This window comes from Cynocephalus volans, chromosome 4 (assembly GCF_027409185.1).
Source record: "Cynocephalus volans isolate mCynVol1 chromosome 4, mCynVol1.pri, whole genome shotgun sequence".
Lineage (NCBI taxonomy): Eukaryota > Metazoa > Chordata > Mammalia > Dermoptera > Cynocephalidae > Cynocephalus > Cynocephalus volans.
This window is the reverse complement of record NC_084463.1, coordinates 6,369,225-6,394,463: the sequence shown is the minus strand read 5'-3', so window position 1 is coordinate 6,394,463 and position 25,239 is coordinate 6,369,225. Positions and strand designations below refer to the sequence as shown.

Below are 25,239 nucleotides of genomic sequence, written 5' to 3'. Positions count from 1 at the left end.
TTCCCTATTATGAAATGATTCAAAGATCAATCAAGCCCTATCTTTTCCTAGAGGGACCAGTAGCTTGAGAGAACTTGGATTTTTAAAGAATTAATTGTATCAGGTATGCATGAGATTCTTCTAGTCTGCAAAATGCTCCCTTTTGGAATTTCTGAATTCTTTTATTGCTAATGATCCCAGCAATAGTATTAGAATAAAGTGCTTGAAATAGTCTAAAACCATTTTCCTTTTCTGAACAGAATTTTTAAGGGCAGAGACATGAAAACAAAGGGAAGTACTAAGAGTAGTACTTTAAAAAAAAATTCCCCCTGGTTAATCAAGAAAGACTTTGAAGCTAAAAAGGGATGCACATTCAGTGAATTTTTGGAATATGTTTAGAGGTTCTTACTTTCTTAAAAAAACCATAAGTTGACCAATCTGCTGAGAAGACATGCTTTTGCTGCTATTCCTTCAGCAATATTCCTTTGAATGCTTTCTCTAAGAAAGGCAGAATACTTTAAAGCCAGTTCATTTATTAATGGAGCTAGGGAAAAGGGAGTCTTAATACAACACTAATAAAAGTACATTAACTGCCAAACTCAGGCTGATCCTCTGCACATCCTGTGAGAAAAGCCTGCAGAAAATATCAGATCCCTACCCTCTTTGCACATAGGGAAACCAAAGGGCGAGCAGTTTGCCCAAGGTCATACCAGTCAAGGGACAAGGATGGAGCGGGTCTCTGGCTTCAAGCCCAGCTCTGTTCAACCAGAAGGTACTCCCACCCCTCGAGAGTGCAGCTGGAGTGGGGCAATGTCAGGTGCAAACAGCAAAACAAACATTAAGAATGCAAACCTTGCGACAGCAACAGGGCGGCTTCAATGAAATGGCATTGTCTGAGCCAAGATTTTTAAATACTCAGAAGCCTACAAGAGAGCCGAAGCATCATGAAGGCAAAAGAAATGATGGTAATCACTAAGAAGTCAGGTGTTCATTAAGACACTCTTAGTGTTTACTCCGGTAGAGGAGAAGTCAGCCACATTGTCAGCATAAGTAACAATGGTACATGCTTCTGCCGTCCAGTCTCCCTCCCTGACTCTCTGCTTGGAGATGATGCTCACCAGGAGGCCGTCACCCAGATCAATGAAGACAGTGATAGAGATTGTAACCGAACATCGATGGACTCCGATGCATCCTGCACATTCATTCAGAGTTTGCACACCCTCACGATGTTTATGTGACCTTAAACAGGTGGCTCATTCCTGCAGGAGGAGAGGAAGGACAACATCTGTTATGCTGGCAGACCTTTCTTCATGGAGCCATCCTTGGGAGGGTCTTCTTTGGCCTCGCACTCTAAGTCCTGTGGGCATAGGTCTTCACAGAAGGGCTGCATGATTCTATGTCTTGGATAGGAGTGAAAAGGGATAGGAGTGGGGTCAAGATGTCTGATTTTGACTTTCGTCCATATCTTTGTGGGATCTGAATGGGAGAGGGTTGATGAACATTTGTCCAAGAACTCTTGGCCATTACTGGCCATTGTTAATTTTTAGCTAATTGCTTTAGGCAACTTTGGCTATCATGGAGAACTTACATTCTCTCTCACTCTCTCTTTCTTACACACACACACACACACACACACACACACACAGAAAGAGAGAGAGATACATACCCACATATCTCCATCATTGATATTTACAGCTGCTTTGATCACAAATAATAATAAAACAGTCCACCCTGGCAGAACTCTCTGGAGGAGACATTGTGATAGGAATTTAAGGCCACTTAAATATAGTACTAATATATTAGCCTTCATAACCATCTGGCAGCTCTCCTGAGAGCTCTGGAATCCATGGATTCATTCAATCTTTGCTTTTACTCTTCCTGAGAATCTGCCGTATCTCAGGCACCATAACAGGTGCTGAGAAGACAGAGATAAAGGACCATCTCTGATTTCAATAAGATCTTAGTCTGAGGGTAAGAGATGTGAGGATCTTATAGAAGTTAACCAATGATCTTAATACAATGTGCTAAGAGCTTCAAATATAATAGCATATATTTACTGAGTTTCTATTATATGACAAACCATATTAAGTTCCCCATGTGTATCATTATCATTTTACAGAATCTTCAAACAACCTTTTTATGAAATTACTAATTTGTGTTATAGAAGAAGACACGGAGACATGGAGAAGTTAAATAATTTGTTCATGGTCACACCACTTATCACTAGTGAAGCCTAAATTTGAGCCTGGGTAATGTGGTCTACAGGCCAAGGTTTTTTTACCTGTTAGCTACATTGTGATAGAACAAGTACAGGCTGAGAAAGATGCACAGATTTGCACAAGACTCCACAGATTAGAAAGTCAAAGAATCCTTTCTAGAGAAGTTGTGAAGGATAGGAAGTAATTGGCCAGGCAAAAGGGGAGAGAGGGAATTCTAGAGAAAGAGAGAAGCATGGCTAAACCCGCAGAGGTACGAGCCAGTGTGGAGCTTTCAGAAACTTAGTGTCATTCTCAAATCTAAGTGGATCCATTCACAAATCATTTTCTTGTCTTTGGAAGTTTAGATAGGTAGAACAAAAGCAAAAAAATAGGCTCAAGTAGTTGAAAAATTTGTTACAACTTTTGGTCAAGAAACAGAATTAAGAAAAGAGGCTTTTTCAAGAGAGGCTTCAGGAACAAATCTAAGAAGTGTCTTTGTAAGTGTAATATTGGAATTACTACTAAATATGAATTAATTTCTTCACCAAGAATAATATCCATAGGTCAACTTCACTTCCAGTAGCTCATCCTTCAAAACAAAGCAAACATTTACAGCTATATAGTAGACACATGAATGTGTAAATATAAAATGGTAAGGTAGTGAACACTGGGAAGAAAGGTTTAAAACACTAAATTAAGCCAGAATCAAAGTATTCCAAGTGCCACAAAGATAAGTTAAGAACAGATTGCCTGTAACCCAAAGCTGAGCACAATCAAAGCAGATGTGAGCACAGATCAAAGGCCATGGAAAGACAGGCTCAGCTCATCACTGAGAGACCTCCTTGGCTGCCTTTTTTTTTTCAATAGTCACTCAAAGCCATGTCTAACTGTGCTCATTTTCATCCTAATCCTTTTTATGAGTTACACTTTGGAGATCAATTTTTTTGTAGTTCAGAAATGACCTCAGTCATATTAATATTAACCAGAGAAGTGTGACCCAGTGCTTGCCTAAGGGCTCAAAACATGAAAGGAAATTTTAAGGTCCCCATACATTCTGCCAAAAAGAACACTAAAATAAATAAATTGATAACCAGACCCAGCTCTTCAGATAGCCCTGAAGGTGGTCATTTGTACTTTTAGAAGATAGTATTTACAGAAAATACTTCTAGAGCTCTCCATTCAATAGAAAAATCTAAAAAAGCCAACCAACCAACCCCCCCACCCCAAATAATACTTTCTCTTTTGGCAATGCAGGGGGCAATTTTCCTGAAAACCTTCTGCTGCAAAACAACAAAAATGTTAAATGAATTGTTAAGAACATATTGCAAATGAATTCTATTATAGTAATAGCAGGTTAAATTATGGGTATTAACATTTTTGCTGAAAACAATGCCAGATTATATATATATATATTCCCAAGTCACCTTAAAAGTGTTGAAATGATGATGTTAGCAAGATGGTGGAATAGGAGGCTAAAGGCCTCATCCACCCACAGAAACACTGATTTAACAATCATCTGCTGAAAAAAATACCTTCATGAGAGCTCCAGAATCCAAGTGGGAGGCTACAGCTCCCAGATAGAGCACAGAAATTAGAAAAGGCACATTGAACAGTGTAAGAAGTACAGTTTTATCTAACTCCCATCACCCTTTCTCCACAGTGTAGCACTGATAGAAATCCTATAAGCATGTGAGTTCTCTTGTGGGGGAAATGAAGAGAGAAGTGAATGTCTGATTTCTCTGTGGACCCTGTCATGAGGCCCTCCGCGACAAACCCTGGCAACAATTTGAACCCACAGACCCTGGCATCAGGCACACCCATGGACTCTGGCAACCAGTTTTCCTTTGCAGAATCCAGCACCAGCACCATCCCCATAGATTCTGGCACCAGTCTAGCATATCTGTGGATGCTGACAATGACCCACCCATACACAGGCACAAGTAGAGGCCCATCCATAGTCCCCTCCATTCAGCCCACTCAGAATTGCTGGGTGGGCTGACTGGTGAAGGGCTTCCCTTGGTGAAGCCAGTCTGCAAAACTACAAGAGGCAACCAATTCATCAAATGTGCAGACAGCAAAGCAAATTTATGAGATTTATGAAGAACCAGGGAATCAGGTTACCACCAAAGGAACAAAATGAATCTCCAGTTATAGACTCTAAACTCATGAAGATACATGAACTGCTTGACAAAGAATTCAAAGAAATCTTATATGAGAATGCAGATAGATAACTAAACAAAGCAGGTAACAGTACATGAAAAACATTAGAAACTCAACAAACCATACAAACCATAGAAATGAACTGAACAGAAAATATGGAGCTGAAGAACACAATGACCAAAACAAAAATTTCAGTAGAGAGTTTCTACATCAGACTTGACCAAGCAGAAGAAAGAGTCATCAAGTTAAAAAACAGGTTAATTTGAAATTACCCAGTCACAGAAACAACCAATGGACAAAGAATAAAAAAGAATGAAGAAATCCTATAGTACTTATTGGACCCCATTCAGCAAAACAATGAATTATGGAATTTCCAGAAAGAAGTGAGAAAGAGAAAGAGGTAGAAAGCTTATTTAAATAAATAATGTTTGAAAACATCTAAATCTTGGGAGAGAACTAGGCATCTAAATTTATGAAGTCCAAATAATCTCAAATAGTTGGAACCCAAAGAGCTCTACACTGAGACACCTTATAACTAAATTGTCAAAAGCCAAAGAAAAATTTGAAAGCAGCAAGAGAAAGGTGATTTATCATATACAAAAGAGCCTCCATAAGACCACAAGTGGATTTCTCAGCAGAAATCTTTCGGGCCAGGAAAAAGTGGGAGGGCATATTCAAAATGTAGAAGGAAAAAAAAACTGCCACTCATAAGCACCACACATGATAAAGTTTTGTGTTTTTTTTAAATGAAGGAAAGATACAGACTTTCCCAAACAAACAAAAACAGAGTTTGTCACCACTAGACCAGCCTTACAAGAATTTTGAAAGGGAGTTCTTCAAGTTGATACAAAAGTTCTTCAGTAACACAAAAGCATACAAAAGTAAAAATTTCACTGGTAAAGGTAAATACATAAGCACACCCAGAATAATAGTGCAATGGTGGTGCATAAATCACTTTTAATCTTATTATAAAAGTTATAAGATAACAGTATTAAGAATGATTATACAAACCTGTCCTCAGAAGACCTGCCCCCAAATCACTGAACCACCACATGTCCATGCCCCCAGACAGATAAACAGCCTGCCTTTGGTGACCTGCCCCCAAACCAGACAAACTGCTTCACACCTGTGTGCCAGCCAGAGAGACAGCCCATTGGGACCTGCCTTCAAGTTGTCAAATTGTTGCACTCTCCCACCCATGGCTGGAGAAACATCCCAGTACATATGCCCCTGGTGGACCTGCCCTCAAGCCTCCTAGCCACTGTGGAATCAAGCCTGTGGCCAGGGAACAGGTTGGTAGCCCTGGCCCTGATAATCCACTCTGTGGGCTGTCCAACCCACTTTATGCCTGTGCCCTGGCCCAAGAAACAGCCTGGTGGCCCTGCCTCAGCAAGTTAGTCTCTGATATGGCTAATCCATTGTGTGCCTGTGCTCTGGCCTAAGAAACAGCCCAGTGGTGCTGCCCCAAGTGAGCCAGTCTCAAAATTGGCTTACTCAAAACCTGCATATGCACATCCCTGGCCTGAGAACAAGCCCAGTGAGGCCAGCCCCAGAAAAGTTGCACTGCTGTTGCCTCAAACTCTCACACCCTAGGCCATGAGGCTCTAGCAAAAATCACTAACATGGATTACAGATGAAGAAACTTCATAGAGACTATACTACTGTGTTTACCTGGAACCAAAACCAATACACCTGACCCAACTGACACTCTAGCACCTATCTAAAGGAATGTCTTTCCCTATTAAAGCTACTCTGTAATATTGGAAGAGGCAACTGTTCCACCAAATATGCAGGTATCAATGTAGAAACATAGGAAAAATTAAAAAGCAAGAAGACATGACACCTCCAAAGGAATACAATTATTCTCCAGTATCAGGCCCCAAAGAAAAGGAAATTTATGAAATGCCTGAAAAAAAATTCAAAATGATGATCTTAAGGAAACTCAGTGAGATATAAGAGAATACAGATAGACAATTCAATGAAATCAGGAAAATAGTTTATGATCTGAATGAGAAATTCAACAAAGAGATAGATATCATAAAAAATAACCAAACAGAAATCTTGAAGTTGAAAAATTCAATGAATAAAATAAGAAATTTAATCATGGGCTTCAACAACAGACTGATTTGAGCCAAAGAAAGAATATCTGAACTTGAAGACAAGTCTTTTGAAATAACATAGGAAGACAAAAACAAACAAACAAACATACACACACACACAATAAAGAAGAAGAAAAAAGAAAAAAATAATGAAAGCCTAAAGGAGTTTTGGGACATCATTAAGAAAGAAATATTTGCATTATGGGAGTTCCAGAAAGAGAAAAGATGGCAGAAAGCATAGGAAAACCTATTTCATGAAATAATAATGGAAAATTTCCCTAGTCTTCTAATAGATATGGAAATCCAAATCCAGGAAGCCCAAAGGTCCCTAAACAGAATCAAGCACAAAAGGTCCTTTCTGAGGCACATTATAATAAAATTGTCAAAAATCAAAGACAAATAGGGAATTCTAAAAATAGCAAGATAAATGCATCTAGTCATATATAAGGGAGTCTCCATTCCACTAACAGCATATTTCTGAGCAGAAACTTTACAGGCCAGGAGAGAATGTGATGATATATTTAAAGTGCTGAAAGAAAAAAAAAAACTGCCAGCCAAGAATACTATCCCCTGCAAAGCTATCCTTAAGAAATGAAGGAGACAAGGTCTTTTCCAGACAAGCAAAAACTGAGGGAATTTATCACTAGACTGGCCTTATAAGAAATGCTTAAAGGAGTCCTACATCTGGAAGTGAAAGGATAAGTACCATCATGAACATACATGAAAGTATAAAACTTACTGGTACAGCATATACACAAATGAGAGAGAAAGGAATCAAACCTTATCATTACAGAAAACCACTGAACTGCAAAGATAAACAATTAGAAAGGAAGAAAGAAAAAAGGATATGCAAAACAACCATAAAACAGTTAACAAAATGATGGGAGTAAGTCCTCACCTATCAATAATAACCCTGAATGTAAATGTATTAAATTCCCCAACTAAAAGACATAGACTGGCTGAATGGATAAAAAAAACCAGACCCAAGAATATATGCTGCCTGTAAGAAACTCACTTCACCTGTCAGTCTTCACACACAGACTGAAAGTGAGAGGATGGGAAAAGATATTCCACACAAACAAAAACAAAAAGTGTGCAGGAGTAGCTATACTTATATCAGATAAAACAGACTTAAAAACATGAATTACATCCTCACGTACCAACATGGAAAAATCTTTAAAACAATATTGTGAGCTGAAGGTAAGTTACAGAAGAATTTATATTGTAAGATACTATTGATTTTATGTTCAAAAACATTCAAAACTAAAAATTATATTGGGTAGCAATTCATATATATGAATATATATAAAATCATATAGTAAATTCAGAAAATACTAACCGAGAAATTCAGGTTATTGGGTCCCTCTTGGGGGAAATGTTGAAGTTGTGATTGAAAAAGATACACAGTGTTTTTAAAAATTGGTAATATTCTATGTCTGAACCAACTCTATGTGTTAAAATAATGTTGGTAATATTCTATGACATAAACTGAGGGTCAGGAGTATAATCTTTATTATAATTTTTATACCTTTCGTATACATTATGTGTTCTTTTGGGTGTGTAAATATTTCATAATTTTTCATTGGAAAAAAGAATATGGAAAAAGTAAAAGCATAGTGTTGAAATATCAAAGTTAAGAATTTTACAGAACTCAGAATTTCCAAATTGCATAACTCAGAAGTAGCGCTTCTGGAAGCTCATCAAGTCACTTCCAGGAAAATTCCAGGAGTCAATTCCAGGAGAACTCAACAAATAACGGGAAAGTTCATCAAAAGTTCCAGCCTGATAGATTTACAGTATATTGCTTAGATCTGTGTGAAAAGCATTGGCTTTGGAGTCACAGTCCTGCATTTACAGTTTCTGAAACTGAATGACCCTCAGTTTGCACATTTATATGGTTAGGATTGACTGCAGGATCGTTTAAAGATTAAATGAAATCATGAGTGATAAGTATGTAACATACTTCTAGCACCAGCAATTGTTGTTTTTCTTTCCTTCACATATAGTCTTTGCCACTCTATCTTACTAGCTTCTAGTTCTTTGTACCAACTCACATGGTTTTTTGTTGTAGATCTTTGGATCTGTACAGCATGTTATTTATTTGAAAGTACTTTTACAAATATTATTACATTTGATCTTCAGATTTAGACACCAGAAGAAAAACATTGCTATACCATTTGGAAAATTGATGTTCATAGATATGAAAGACAATAGCAACAATGTCCAAAATTCTGGATAAATCCTGGTTGCAACTATTGCATCTATTATTCCCCCAATATTTTTAAGTCTAGAGAAAAGCTCTAATACTGTGACATCTAAATGGCATCTCTTAGGTCACTACTTGACCCAAAAAGTGTATCCTATCAAGGGCTCTCATTTTATATGATCACTAGACTGTTAAAACCCAAAAACTACAGAATAAAAGGCAGAATAACCCCAACAATTACTAAAAATTTAAAAAATGGAAATATATTTAAACATGTTTCAGATGCATTTAAACCTTTATGCAAAAAAAAAAAAAAAAAAAAAAAAACACCTTCATCTGGAAATAGTGGAATTTCACTTCTGTGGCCTATTTTAGATACATTCCCTTGGGAAGAGCTGCTGCTTAATTTTAAGTCCCATAAATTAAAAAGCAAGTTTTAGTCAGCCATCATCCCCAGAGCTCCAGGTTCCGTATGTGACATATGTGACAAGGAGTGCTCATCAATACAGCCTCCCTTTCAAATGACTATGCCTGACTCTGGACCTAATTAATTTTGTTCAACTTTTATTTTGTGACTTTATCTACATTGAGAGTGAGTCACCAGCACCCTCCAATGCTGATCATGCAACCCACACCCACACTTGAACCATCAAGTGTGCAGATAAAGCATTATCTTCTTTTATCTTTCATCTTAGTGTTTTGAGAGCAAATCTTATAAAGAGCTATATGTCTCTATTGGCATCATCGTGAACAGTTCCACTCCCACGAGTCTCAAAAGGATTATTTCTGAGAATTTTATAGAGCCAGGATGACCCACTGAGGGAAAGTCCCTTTCCTAATTGGCAGTAAAAAGTAAGTGCCATCAAAGCCCCACACTGAGACCAGAGTGGTGGTGAGAAGGTAATGTGAGTGTAGCCATAAAACATGAGAAATAGCGGTGACCTGGAATGACTTTAGTGGTCACTCACAATCCATCCATATCCACTAACATATTTCATTTACTCAGGCTATTGCAAGAGGTGAGAAAAAAGAAGTTGCTTATTATTTCTATTATTCTCGTTTCTATTCTTGCACCTCTTTAAGCCCCTCGTTGTTCCAAAAAAAATCTTTTCCCTGGCAGCTAGACAAGATGTTCTGAGTTTTCATCAGCAAAAAAAGCCTTTCAAAACCATCAGGACTTCCTATCAATTTATAAATGAGAATAAATTGACTTTCATTGAACTTTGAGTACCTCGTGCTGAGCAAGGCATGTTGTCTCATTACAAGTTGTCTCATTGAATCTTTCCAACAACCTATGAAAGAGGAGTCAAAATTATATTCAACTCCTCATGGGGGCAGAAAAAAACAACACTTTTTGTGTTATTTAAATGTTCTCCCCTTGCTCTTAAGCCCGCAGTTCCACTGATGGAAGAAATTGCTGGAAAAAACTTTTATCTTGACAATCTAATCCTCTCTTTTGAGTAATTACTCAGTCTTTTAACATTTTTCTCATTCTTAGATGTTTTTCTATTCCACTTCTCCTCAAGATGGTAGTAAGGTTCAGAAAAAAGCCTGCCCATCCCATTGGCCTTCAGAGGGACCTTGAGGCTCAATCGCAAATAAAGGTTTTCCAGAGAAAGAAAAAAGTGGTTTAACAATAAAGGTGAGGGAGAAGATTCCAGGTTAGGAGAACAGCAACATTTGCATGGCTTAAAGGTGAAAGAGGAGCAGGTGCAATAGAGAGTAAATATGTGTGCCCGAGTGAAGAATGCAGCTGGGCTCCCTGGGATGACGATAATGAAAACCACAGGTTCAGAGATTGCCCTGACCAGAAGAGTGTCTTAATGTCCACTTTGAGTTAAACCAAAGAATTAGCATCAATGCAGGGTGGTGAGAAGGTAAAGGATGTTGCTAAAGTTAAATACAAGGTAAATAAATGGCAGTAGATGTGACCAAGCATTGTGTCCTACTGTTCTAGTCAACACAAAGAGGCATTTCTGGGTCTTCACAAACCAAAGTTCGGAGAGAAAAAGTTTGCTGGACGTAGACAGGCATTATGGAAGGAGGAACATGAGAGGGATGAGTGAGCAAACTATATTGCTGGGAGTAACCAAGTAGCCAAAGAAACCAATTCTGATTGGAGAAAATCTGGGGGCAGTCAAGTTCAGACCATGGGACCACACTTTGTTTCCCAGGATTTAGTTCAATCTGAGAGAGGGCTGACAGCTGGAACCTTTTCCTTTATGGACTGTGAGAGAAAAAAACATAGCTACTCACCGCTGGAAGCTAGCTTTGGGGTTAGTTACCAGATACAGAAGGAAACAACATTGCCTCTTCTCTGACAAGGCCAAGGAGTTTATTAAGAGCATGCCATATGTGGAGGAAGGAGAGCAAGCAACTACTTAAGTCTCTGTCACTGGGGAGAGGAAGTCAGGCTATGTTTAAAACTAAAAGAAAACTTGAACCTGGAATTAATGAGAGGTGAAACTTACACTGAGAGAATAAATTTACCTGAGCTTAGGTATATATATATTTTTTAACATGTACTTTGAACTATGGCTATTATTGGCAAGAATGTATCTCTGTGATTATATACTCAGAGTTTGGCAAATTTATACTGTATTTGTAAAAAATTTAATTTTGTAGGGAAAACAATAAAGAATAATGATCTAGAATGTGGTCTCTGGTGTTTAGATTTTAATCCAGGCTCTCCATTTAGTGCCTTTGTGACATAGGCCACTTAAATTATTGAAACTTCAATATCAACATCCAGAAAATAGGATCATTTCCATCTAAGAGTCTGTTATCTGCAACTAATATGAATTTTCCCTTTTATTGAGTCTACTGATTTTCTGTCATTGTTGTTTTTATATGTGCTTTGTAATTCCCAGCTTAGCTCATCTTCAGCAAGAGTTATTTCCCGTGGGAATTCCATGCAGTGTAGGCTGCACAGGAGATGCCATGGGGCAGTTTTATGTTTTCCTCTTTTCACAAAAGCAATTTTTCTCAGAAAGTCATTGTTAGGATTAAATGAGTTAATATTTGTGAAGAACTTGTCAAGAACTTAGAATAGTACCTAGCTGTCCTCAATAACATAAATACTCAACAAATGAGTATTTGTTGAAAAAAATTTTTTGGTTCAGAATTCCGAGGAGCCCTAGGTTTCTGATTGTTCATAGATGACTTTTCTTACCCAAGGCCTCCTTTGTGGGTGCTGTGTCCTTGGGCCAATAAAGAGAATTCTTCTATGCCCTATTTAAAGATAACACAATCTTTCCTAGTTTCTAGTTTAGGTAGAGGGACTCACCCCCAGGCACACTGGACCTTTGGCCTCGACTTCTAACCATTCCACCTCCACTGATTTGTAAAACTGTAGCCTCTTAGTCTTCTGTCAAGTTTCAATGGCTCTGTGGGCTTTTCAGAGTTAACTCACTCTCATGCTCTGGCTTTGTTTCCTCTTAGTTTCTAGCTTTTCAGAATTTCTCCTTTTTGGCTTTAGAGCTGGGCTATGGACTTTCTAACTTTGTTACATTGTAAGAACTCCATGAGTTGGACATGTGCTATCCATACTTCCCACATCAGTTCAGTCTACAATATTGACTGGAAGTCACCTGCCCCGTCTATCTCACCATCAACACCGATGGTAAAAATACAGTAGGATACACCGTAGAGACAATATCCAAGTCAGGAAATACTCAAAGTCCTTTGGTGAGCAATAGTTTTTAACAAGTGGTTGTCTTAACATTTATCAGTATTAAGTCATTTCATGCAATGACATCTGATCATGTTTGCATTATTATCTGAAAACCACATTTATTCACACTTGTCATTGCCATTGTTAGTTTAAAAATTCAAGGTACAATTGTGCACTCTTACATTGGAATCACATTTCTTTTTAGGTGTTTTCCAAAGTTCCCAAATTATCGCCATATAGTTTGTTTTTTATTAGACTATTAGCTTCTTCATTAAGATCTCATGCTGTTGTAAGTGAATACTTAATAAGCATACTGCAAATACTGCGTGCAAGAGCTCATTCACCCAATCTATTTTTATCTTTCTGAAGTAGCCAGGAATCATATTTTAAACTGGTTCAATAATTCTAATGAACATGATATTAATTGAAAAAGTTTTAAGTAAACATACCAGGTAGAATTTTTAATTCAATTATTTCACATATTATGAAAAATCTAATTGATTCTGACTAAAACAATAGTCCCTCCAAACTCCACCCATATCCACAGTACTACTCCAACAGAAAGAGACAATATTAAGGAAACAATTGATTCACCTCGTATTTTACTTCTATTCTTAGTAATAGTCATATAGAGAGGAATCTCTGAAATTTCTGAACAGAACATGCTGGGTAATTTATCCCTTGTAGTTAGAGATCCACAGCATGAATTTAATTAGTATCAAGCAGAAATAGAAAAAAAAAGCCTTGTTCAGCTTCAATGGCTCAACATTGGTGCTGTAGATTGAATGTCCCCCCAAACTCATTAAAGCTTAGTTCCCACTGTGACTATTGAGTGTGGGAAATCCTATTGTGGTAATTGAAAGGTGTGGCTTTGACGAGGTGATTAGATTGTGAGGACCATGCCATAGTAAATGGATCAATAAGTTGATGGTTTAATGGTGGTCATGGGCGTGGTTCATAGAGCCAGCGAGGAGGTTAGAGACTTGCTTCTGCCTTCCCGGCAATGTGATACCCTGTGTCACTGAAGTCATCACCGAAGAAGGCCTCAGCCTCTGAACTGTAAGCAATATTGTTTCTCTATAAATTACCCAGTTTTAGGTATTTTGTTATAAGCAACAGAACCAAACGAACACAAATGGTCACTTAATTAAATACATTAGGTACAGGCAAACGATAAAAATCTATCCCATAAAAATAATACTGTAGACTACTCAGCAGCATGGAAAGATATTGATAATATTTTAAGAGCTGTATGATCCTGTTTTTCTGTGAAATAAAATTTACTTGTAAATAAATAATCTGGAAATAAGGATAGATCCAGGTTTTGTACACAACCTGAAGTTTATACAATATGGGGAGAGACCATTTTAGGAAAAAAATACAAACTGATGAATGCAAAATTACTTGGGTCCCTATCAAGGCCTGGAAAGGAACCTATGCAAGCTTCATTAGTTCCATATAAATCTATCTTTGTCTGAAAGTTTCTACCCCAAATTTTAACAGGTAGGTATATATCTAGATAGTAGAATTACCAGTGATCTTTTTTTCTGTCCTCTCTGTCTACCATTATTTTCTTAACTTTCTACAGTAAAATAAATAACTACTTATTTAATAGAAAAAAATTACTTTAGAAAAAGCTATCTTCAAAGGAAGGTGAAGCTTACCTATTTTGTGCAGCCTGAGCAAAAGAATGTTGATCTCAAATGTCAGGTGGGGCCCATGTAGGCCTAGTATATGCTCAGAACAATATCGAGAAGGATTATCTGAATCAATATTTTTAAAGAAAAAACACCGTTAAGTTGACTGAATCCATATTCTGTAATGAGAACTACGTGGATTTTTCTTTATAACTATACTATATATAAAAATAGCCAGCAGATAGAATATTTTTTCTGATAGAAAATGTTCAGTTATCCTTTATGCCACTTTTTCATCTTACCCTGTATGGACTTACAAAGACCTGCTAATTCTCTCTTTTAAAAAAAAGGATCCAAACAATTTCTCCTTCTGCCACTTCTCTAGTCCATGCCATCATCAGCTCTGTCCAGGACTTCTGTGACAGCCTGTCACCCAGTCTCTGCTTCCACCTGGGCCCCACACTCCATCACAATCCATTCTCCAAACAGCAGTCGGAGTCATCTCTTTCATAATCATAAACCAGATCATGTTCCTGCTTTTAAAACCCTTCAGTGATTTCCCAATGCATTAGGCTACATGGCCTGCTGGGCTCTGCAAGTTTGGTCTCCTGCCTACCTCACCAACCTCACTGTTTATAATTCTGCCTTTGCTCATGAATTCCAGCTATCCTCATTTTTTCCCCACACATTAAGCAACAAGCTTTCCTTCTTCAGTGTCTTTGAGGGCATTTATTATGATAATGTTGATGTATTCAGCTATGAAGAATAGGGCGAAAGGGCCTGCAGCGTATTCAACATTGAATCCGGATACGAGCTCTGATTCGCCTTCTGTTAGGTCGAATGGGGTTCGGTTGGTCTCTGCTAGTGTTGAAACGAATCACATTATGGCTAATGGCTAAAGAACTTTGTGTTCTTTCCATCTGGGATGTGTAACCCCCAGTTCTTCAATTGCCCGACTACTCCTTACCCTGCAGGTTTCTGCCCATTTATCATTGGCTCTTAAAGGTCTTCCCCAATCAGACTCTTAAAGCTGCAACTCCACCTACCATGCTTCCTACTTTCAAATGCAACACCCAAACTATTAATGAAAGTTATCCCTCAGGGGTGAGATTACAGATTATTTTCTTTCCTTCTTTGTAGATTTGATTTACTAAGTTTTCTAAAATGAAGAAGTATTTCTTTTGTAAGAAAAGTAAACTAGCAATTTAAAAAAATCTCTGGACTAGTAAAGAGAATTCATCTACTTGCCCCTGTATAAGCTCTTCTAAGTCTACTGAGGATAACCCACCCAGTGGTCCAGAACTTCTAGAACTTTAATGCTCCTAATGTGCTCCAGTTCATTCAAGGTTGTGCTCGAATGTCACTCTATTGCAAAGCTTTCCTGAGATCATCCAAGGAAAAGATATATGACCCTGCTCTATATTCCTATAGCATCTCATAAGTACTTCTACCATAGCTCTTACCACACTATATTGTAATTGTTAGTTTATATCTATTTCCTCCACCAGTCAAGATTATATCTTCATTATGTATTCCCAGTACCTGGCACAGTACAATATTGAGGACATTTAAAGTCTCTGATTTATGTTTGAATAAATGAATATGAAAAAAATTTCCCCCTCATTTTCACAAGATATAAGAAAAAATAAGAAAATCTAGAATCTTGGGACTGTAGAGTAAAAAGGATCTTAGAAACTATTCAGCTCCATTACCCAGCTTCAGCTTGGGAATTTCCAGGGACAGGAAACTCACTTTCTGGAGGAATTCGATTCTACCTGGGATACTCTGGCATGCTCTTTTCTTTTCTGATTCTCCAAAGGTGTAGTTTCTACTCCTTTAATAAACAAGGTCAGTCATCTGAGCAGCAGCTATCATGACCCTTATTCATGCAAAATATCTCTAGTTACTTATATAGGCCATTATTGATTGGTTTATAGAACCTTTAAAATCCTAGTCCTTCTCCACTGAACATATCCATGATTTTCTTTTTGTCTATTAGAGTATGGGTATTTCAGCCTAAAGTTAAAGGAGAATTATTACTTCCTTCATTCTGGAGTCTGTTTCTATCAATATTCACAAGATCTAAGATCAAGACTGCTTCAGTTTATTGGCAGCTGTGTCCCTCTTCCCATGCTGAACTGTCAACCAAAACTCTTAGTTTTTAGCAGTATGTGTGCTTCCCATCCTATACTTATATAGCTGGTTTTAAGGTTTTTGTCCATAAAGCACATTTTTATTTAATTTCATAAGTTTAGTTTTAGTCTACTTTTCTTGCCTCTCAAAGCTTTCTTGAATACCAGGACATTGGCTACTCTTCCAGCTTTATGACATCTACAAATGTAATAAACATGCTCTGTACACATTTGCCCATTATTGGGAAAAATGAGGCCAAAGAGAGCCAGTACAAAATGTCCATTGCTAATTGGTCCTAAGGCTCATATCCAATATATGGTGCCATTATATGTTAAGTGACATAGGGAGCTTCAAAGCAACCAGAAAGAGGAGGAAGAGAACACACTCATTTGGGAAAATGGAGAATGGGAACATAGGTAGAATGAGAAGGGGAAAGATTAGGTAACAACTAATAGAAGGAGTAATATTTGAATGGGAATTGAAGGATGGATGGTATCACAATCAGCAGAGTCAAACAAGTGGATATTCCAAGTATAAGAAGTACATTTACAAAGTTCTGTGGAAGCAAATCACATAGTATATTCGCTCATTCAACACTTATTTACTGTGCTATCTGGTAGGTATATATTAGGTAAAAACAGACACAATGCCTTCCCTGGTACTTGCGGTCTACCAGGTGGGACAGACATGGAAACCAACAAATGAAAAATTTCTAGTTTGGCACAAGAATATATTTGGATACAAGCAAATATATTCTTTGCTTGTATCCACATATATTAAGGGAATTTAGTGTTAAGGGAATTATCACCATTTCCAACTGACTGAGGAAATGGTGATAATTCCCTTAACACTAAAGAAACTAGGGAAGGAGGACCAACTCGCTTTGTGAATTGGATATCTAGGAGACCATAATCTGGAAATGAGGGGATAGGGCTTAGGAGAGAAGTTAGGCTGGAGAGGAATGGGAATTAAAACCTTGAAACTAGGTCCTATGACTGAGACAGAAATCACAGAGAAAGAAAAAACTTGGACAAAGCCCTCTAGAAATAGCCCAGAGGGGAAAAGAAGGCAGCAAAGGGGACTAAATGGTGCATTAGTGAGGGTTTATAGATAGATATAGATATAATATAGATATATGGAGAGAGTGACAGAGAGAGAGAGAGAGAGATAGATATCAGGTATGATAAAGAATTGGTTCATGTGATTGTGGAGGCTGAGAAATCCTATGATCCGAAGTTAGCAAGCTGGAGACACAGGAGAGCTAGTGGTGCAGTTCCAGTCTACATCCACGGCCTGAGAATCAGGAGAGCTGATGGTGAAATTTTCAGTCTGAGTCCAAAGGCCTGACAATGAGGAGGACAAGTGGTATAAGTTCCAGTGTGAGTCTGAAGGCCTGAGAACCAGGAGAGCCAATGGTGTAAGTCCCAGTCCAAGGGCAAGGGAAGACCAATGTCCCTGCCCCTGCAACCAGGCAGAAAGAAAGCAAATTCTCCCTTCCTCTGCCTTTTTGTTGTATTCAGGCCCTCAATGGATTGGATAATGCCCACTCACATTGGGGTGAGCAATCTGCTTTACTCAGTATATAGATTTAAATGCTAATCTTTTCCAGAAACACCCCCATAGACACACACAGAAATAATTTTTAACCAAATATCTGAGCACTCCATGGCTCAGTCAAGTTGATACATGAAATTAAACTTCATAAAAGGAAACTTCTAGAGAGGCATATCCACCCTCCCCTTTCAGAATGTCACATTGCTAACAATGAAAAAAGAAAGTTCAAAATTAGGTTGCTGTTTTTACTATACTTCTCTCTCTGCAATATTTATGAGGCACCTGTCATTAGAGCACAGCCTCATGTGATACCTGGTTGCCATCATCTTGCAGTGGAAATGGCCATCATCCTATAGTCAGTCAACGGAGGGTGACTGGCATTTGGCTCCACGTGCAACAGCTCAGTCAGTTCGCAAGGCAAGATGGATACTTTAGGTTTAATCTGAAGCATGCTGGAAATTATGCACACCATATTGTATTAGATATCACTTCTACAAACTCACAGGCAGTATGGCTTATCACTTTTTTGTTGTTTGTTTTCATGTTTTCCACTAAGACCTAATTTCATTCTGAAGTATAAGCTTCCACTTGTGCAAAGAACATCTAATTTTGCAATGCTGGGGCACCACAGGAATGATTTGCATCTTAGTATTTTATGGGATGTAAGTGAAAGGCAGTAGCAGAGCCCAATCCGTAATTTCTTTGTCCCATTAGATCTAGAAAAAATAAGAACTGTAATGTTAACTATACCAAAGAACTTATTTCTTGATATAACTTTAGTCATATGAGTTATTAGTGTAGACAAACAGTCCAATATATATACATAGTCCTATATATATATATATATATATATATATATATATCCCTCCATGTGCACACATGCACACACACACATGATCAGGACCAATTATTGAAGAAAAACTGGTAGACTTTCTAGGGAAAATACCCAAACGTGACATTGTACACCTCAGGAAGAAATATGACAGTTTCCACTCATATTATTTCTTCAACTGCCATACATGCACACAAACACAAGCAGGCAACATGGCTGCAGGGGCCTGCCCTGTTTGAACTAATTCATATAGTACTTTTAGAAATAGATTTAGATCAAAGTAACTATTAATTCAAGTGAAGAAGCACACAACACACACACACACACACACACACACACACACACACACACGTGCGTATGCACAAGTGTTAATGGAAAGACATCATAAGAGATTGCAGTATCTGGCACAGAGCCTCACCCAGAAACCCACAGACCAACGAACATTTCTGAAGCAGCCGAGTTAGCCTAGATTTGGTTTCCATGGCAATAAATACTGAACAGAGATCTGCTACTACCTATTCTGAAGAGAAGGGTCAGAAATCAGTAAAACACTTCATTTAATGATAAAATATAATTACCCAAACCAATCACAATTGCATCCACCACTGTCAAAAATAATTATTTTATGAGATTGTGGAATTTTACCCTGATTAAAAACAGAACAAAAGGGGGATATACAAAGTCACCAAATAGTAAGGCAATTTTATGCCGAAACCCAACAGACCTACGTGAATAACCAACATATGTTGTATGGCTGACCCCAAGTTGCTGTGCCTGAATTTGGCCAACTCAGTGCTCAGCAAGCATCAGAAACAGTTGTGACAGTGGGATGACCTGTGACTGTGGTCTCAAGAATGTCAACATTTCCCTATAAAGAATGACCTAAGAACTGCAGGACTTTTGCCAACACATGCTTTAAACAAAAAGCACTTCTCACTGAGGACATGTGAATAAGATCAGTGGATTGTACTAATGTCTGTATCTTGGCTGTGATCTTGTAGTATAGTTTTCCAACATGTTATCTTTGGGGAGACCGGATACAGGGTGCATGAGGTCTCTCTGTATAATCTCTTACGTCTGCATGTGAATTTACAATGAGCTCAATAAAGATTTCAATAAAATATAAACAGTGACAAAAAAAAAAGAAAAGCTCTTCTGTTTGTCAGCTAGACCCCAAATTAAACTGTTGTGAGGAGCAAACAACAGAGACATCATGCACTCACAGCTGGCAGATATTTTCCTAATGACATATGAGTCAACCTTAACTTCTTGTACTTTTCTCTCAGGGATGGAGTGAAGATGATATCCTATGATCACCTAAACCGTCTCAGAAATTATCCTGCCTACTCTACAGAAGTCATTTAAGCTTAATGTATTTACATGTGCAAAATAAGTCTGCTTTCCTACAGAGTCTGGAACTAGAGAAAATGGGAATAATTATTTATTATTAACTATATTATTCACTTAGTTTTCCATGACTCCCTACACTCTTGGTCTGTGTCAGGTATGCCGTTGGACACAGTATACAAAGATGGAAAATATAAAACCTATACTCAAGGAGTTTAGAGTCTGGCAGAGAGGCACACCTATTATAAAATAAAATAAATTATAATCAAATATAAAATTAAATATTAATTAAATGTAATTATAACCTAATAGTATAATCTAATATTAGTTATAATATTATTATGGATTGAATTGTGTCCCCCCAAAAGTTTAATGTGTTGGAGCCTTGGTCCCCACCGTGACAGTGTTAAGAGGGTGGGAAGTCCTGTTATAGTAGCTGAAAGGTGGGGGCTTGGAGAAGTGATTGGATTGTGAGGACTGCACCCTCATGAATGGATTGATCCGTTCTTGGAATAGTGGGAATGGTTCTGTTGGCTTTACAAAAAGAGTGAATGAGGTGGTTAGTCTCACTGTTCCACCATTTCTGCCATGTGAGACCCCCTGGTCCCTGTCACTACTGCCATGGCCTTCACCAGATGTGTTCCTGCACTTTGGACTTCCCAGACTCCAAAAATGTAAGCAATAAATTTTATTTTCCTTATAATCACCCAGTTTCGGGTATTTGTGTTATAAGCAACAAAAACAGACTAATATGAACACAATATAGCATGTGCCTCGAAGAGAGGTATGAATCCTTAATTGGCTTCTTGCTGCTTTAGGATAAAGTCAGAAGTGCTTACATGGCCTTCAGCGCCCGGTGAAATCTCTGGAATCAAGGCCTTCTGCCAATTCCTGACTCCCCTATCTATGTTCCAGCCATTACTCTTCTTGCCTCTGTTTTCCACACATATTATTCCCTCTAGAGTAGTCTTTCCCTGTCCCTTAATCTGTCAAACTCCTGGTTTTCTTTCAGGTCTTAACTTAAGCATCACTTCCCAGAACTGTCAGGTCCACCTGTTGTAGGTTCTTATATGGTTCCATGTCCTTCCTAGACCGTAATTTCTCACTTTAGTGGCTCTAGTTTTCAATTGTCGATCAAGCTCAGTGAGAGTTTGATTAATTCTTACAAGTTATCGTGTATCCCCAAATGTAAGCACTGGGTCTGGTTCATAATAACGAATGAAATTTGGGGGGGATATGTGAGCACAGAAGAGCTAATCAGTATAGTCTAGCATGACCTTCATCCCAGAGAAGATGTTGTTGTTAATATTAATGTTTATCATTATGTAGCAATGTAGTCTAGTAGATTATGAATTAATCTGAAAGCCTCTACAGAATGGAGAAATTTCTATAGTACAGGTTCTGTATCTAGTTAACTTATCTTCTACCCAGCAAAAGACTGCCTGAAACCTCTGATGGTTTTGTAAGAACTACAATAAAAACATGCAAATTTAGATTTCAGATATTTGAAATTCAGGGTAATGCTCAGAGTGGGCTGAAATTTCCCTGCTTTCTCTAATTGTGAAGGTTTACTAAGCAAATGATGAGCATGCCAGGAGGTGAGTGACTTTAATGAGCAGAACACATTACTTGTGTTCTGAGGTATAGTAGACAGAGCAGTCAGCCAAGAATAAAAAAAGAAAAAAAAAAGCCTAATTCTTTTTACCAATTCTGCCACTAACTAGCTCTCACGAACCTCTCTGAGTCCCAACCTCCTTACCTGTGAGAAGGGCAAGTCCGACTCCACGATCTCCATAGTTACATCCAGCTCAAGCCTTCCCTGAGTCTATGAAAAACGTATCCAATTGAATACAAATAATTAATAGGCTAATTATCTTAGGTAATCAAGTCTCCAAGGGCTTTTAAGGCAACAAACATGTCCTAAAGAGTAGCTACTATATCAATTTTTAAAAAATAAAAATTTTATTACATAAATATTCTCTGGTATTCACTAGATCTTCCTATACTGGCTCAGAGTAGGAAGTTTTGCTGAATTTGACAGCTGGAATAATCCATGCATTCTATGTAGAAGTGAAGCAAGAGGCAAGGGAGTCATGCTCACGAGCATACGTCATCTCTTATCTGTAGGTTCTGGGGCCAACAGGGAGAAATGGACACACGGGATCAGCTCAACAATAAGGGGTGAAGGCTTCTCCTGTTCACCTCTTGGCAATAAATTGGTTCACCATCACAAAACCCTGTAACAACAATGAGATAATTCTTTCAATCATTTAATCTACCTTGGAAATGAATTTTAATGAAAACAGACAATTTTTACCAAAACAAATAAAAATATCAATTACATCATCTCGAAAAATGAACACCAACACCTGTTAAAGTATAACAATGCAATAAAACAGTCAAATTATGAAGTAAAAGATTAAGTCAACCAGTCAGTTGGGTAACTGAGATCATTAAATGTTAATTTATGAGGTAATTGACTTTTTATTTTTATTATTATTTTTAATATCGTTAGCATGGGGACATCCAATTCCCATTGCTTTTTCCTCCTAATCTAATTACCCTCCAACATTGAGCTCAGTTTCCAGTAAACATATGAACGGAAAAGTGGAAAATAAAAGCTTTTCCTGGGAGACTATTTGCTTTATTTATTCATTCACAACAGCAGCATTATTTGACATCTATTGTATAACAAGAGCAGTTCAAGGTTCCAAGGGGGATCTAATTTTTAAGGTAGAAAAAGATGGCTCTGGTTTTGAAACATAATCTATTGAGGAGATAAATGAAATACATGAAACAACTAGAAATCAAGTGTAAGCAAGAATTAAATAATTCAGTAAAATATGTACATAAATGTGCTGGAAAATAAAAAAAATGGGGGGCAGAGTTAGTCTTGGAGGTTACCCTAAAAAAGGAAATATTTGAACAAGACCTTAAATAATTGGTTGGAATTTTTATACCAGAGACTAAGGAAGTGTTCAAAAAAAGTAGGAAGCAGTATACTAACAAGTATATTGGCACCAGCTTGAAGGGGCTCTCATGGGCCCAACCTGGGACAATTTCAGCACCAAAGAAAATTAAGTTCAGTAATAAATTATAAACAATTGAAAAAAATAGAAATTCATGAGTCCATCTAGGTAATAATTAGATAAGTAAATGAAGAGTTTTTTTAAATATTTAGATATTATATAATTAAACAACTACTTATATTGGAATGATGAGGGTCAACTAATATTTCATTTATCTTTTCAACTCATTGTGAATATTTAAGAACTAGGGCCTGCTTTTTTTATCTAAAAAAATTAGATTCCCTTAGGACCTTGAACTGTTCTAGTCATACAATAGATACGAGGTAATGCCGTTTTTATGAATGAATGAATGAATGAATAAGTCAAATAGCCTCCCTAGAAAATTGTTTCTATTTCATACTTTTCAACATATATGCTAGTGCTGGAATTGGAAAAATCATCATTTTGCAGCCATTTTTGGCAAAGATTGGATTGAGCAAAAATTATTACTGTATGGGGAAAATTGAGAAGGAGCAGTATATTTCCAGGTCTCTGTAAGATTGTTTATTAGTTGCAAAGGAATGAAATGAACAGTAAAGTACAGTAGTGAAATTGGCAACCCTTCACTGGGTGATTGAAATTAACATGACCAATGAGGGGCATAGGGACATCATGTGCCTCCAGAGAAGGAAACAGAATCATCTGTGCAGTATTCTAGCCAAGACTATGTAAGCCTGTCCTAACCGTGATTAAGGTAATGCCAGACAAACACAAGGTGAGGAAAGCTCTTTTTAAAAAAAATTTTTGTTGAATCATAATTGATTATATATATTTTGGGGGTTCAATGTTGACATATGTTGATCAAATCAATATTACTAGCATACATATTGTTACAAATCATATTTATTCTTTATGCCCCTTGTCTGATCTCTCCCCATCCCCCCTTTTTCCCCCTTCCCCCTCTAATTACCCTAGATTTCTTCTCTCCTTCTGAAAGAGTAATGGTTAATCTGTTAATTTGCCTAGATGATCTGTCCAATGCTGAGAAGTCTGTTCAAGTTCCCCAATATTATCATACAGCAGATGTTTCTTCTGTCACTCTGGAATAAACTTAGTGGAGAGACACATCCTTTTCTTTTCTTTGGTCTCTGCTGGTGACTCTCCTTGTGTCAATGCACTCCAGTGGCTGACAGACCATCTGTGTGGTGGTTGTGACATCTAGCCACTTTCACAGCAGCTGTGGTTACTGTGGTGGCTGTGGTGGACCACCCCCATGGAGGTGATGTTTTTGACATGCTTCTTACCTAGTTGTTGGTGGTTATTGGCTGTGCAAGCAGCAACAATTTGTTGGTTTTCATTGCTGTATTATATTTTTTCCATTTTACCATTAATGGAAAATTTATAATTTCCAGTTTGGGGAACTTATGAATAATTGTGCTATCAAAATTCTTACATATTTTTTTGGTACACAAATATATGCTTTGTTGGTGACTATAAAGATAGAAATAGAATTTTGAGGTCATAGAGTGCACATATGTTCATCTTTCAAAGATACTGCCAAAGAGTTTTCCTAAGTAGTTGTGCCAATTTATAATCACACCAGAGTGTATGACAGTTCCAGTTGCTTTACATCATCTTTAGTCCTTAGAATTGTCAGTCCTTTTAAATGTAGCCCTTCTCATACATTTTACTGTGATTTTAACTTGCATTTGCCTGACTACTAATGAGGTTGAGCACCTTTTCTTAGGTTTTTTGGCTGCTTGGATATCCTCTATTGTGACATGCTATTCATATCTTTTGCCCACTTTTCTTTTGAGATGACTTTTTATCATCGATTCCTATGAGTTTGTTATATATTCAAATGAGTCCTTGCAAATATCTTCCCCCAGTCTGTGGCTCATCATTTAATTTTCCTAGCAGTATCTTTTCATAAATAGCCATTAACAATTTTATTGAAATACAATTTGCCAATCTTTCCTTTATTTTTAGTGCTTTCTGATCTTAAGAAAGAAGTATTTGTGTATCCAAAGGCCATGAAGATAGACCACTTTGTATTCTTTCAGAAAATTTATTGTTATGTCATTCGTATTTAGATCTACATTCATCTGAAATTGATTTTTAGTTTGGTGTGAAGTTTCCAAACTAAAGAGATAAATAACCAACTGGAATTTTGATAGTGATTGAGTTGCATCTATAGGTCAATTTAGGAGGGTTATAACATCATTATAATGTGGAGCATTCCAATCTGTGAACATTCCATGTATTTTTTTCCCATGTATTTAATTTCTCTCAATGTTATGCATTTTTTTGTGTGTAGAGGTTTTACAGATATTTTGATACTTGATGTTATAATATGATTTAAAATTTTATTATTTATAAATTCCATTTTCTAAATGTTTGTTGCAGGTATATA

At 37.3% G+C, this 25,239-nt stretch overlaps 1 pseudogene; it reads left to right on the top strand.

Annotated features, from left to right (window-relative positions):
- The first annotated feature begins 823 nt into the window (after window positions 1–823).
- LOC134375095 (pumilio homolog 3-like) overlaps window positions 824–25,239 on the top strand; it is a 40,462-nt pseudogene continuing 16,046 nt past the window's right edge.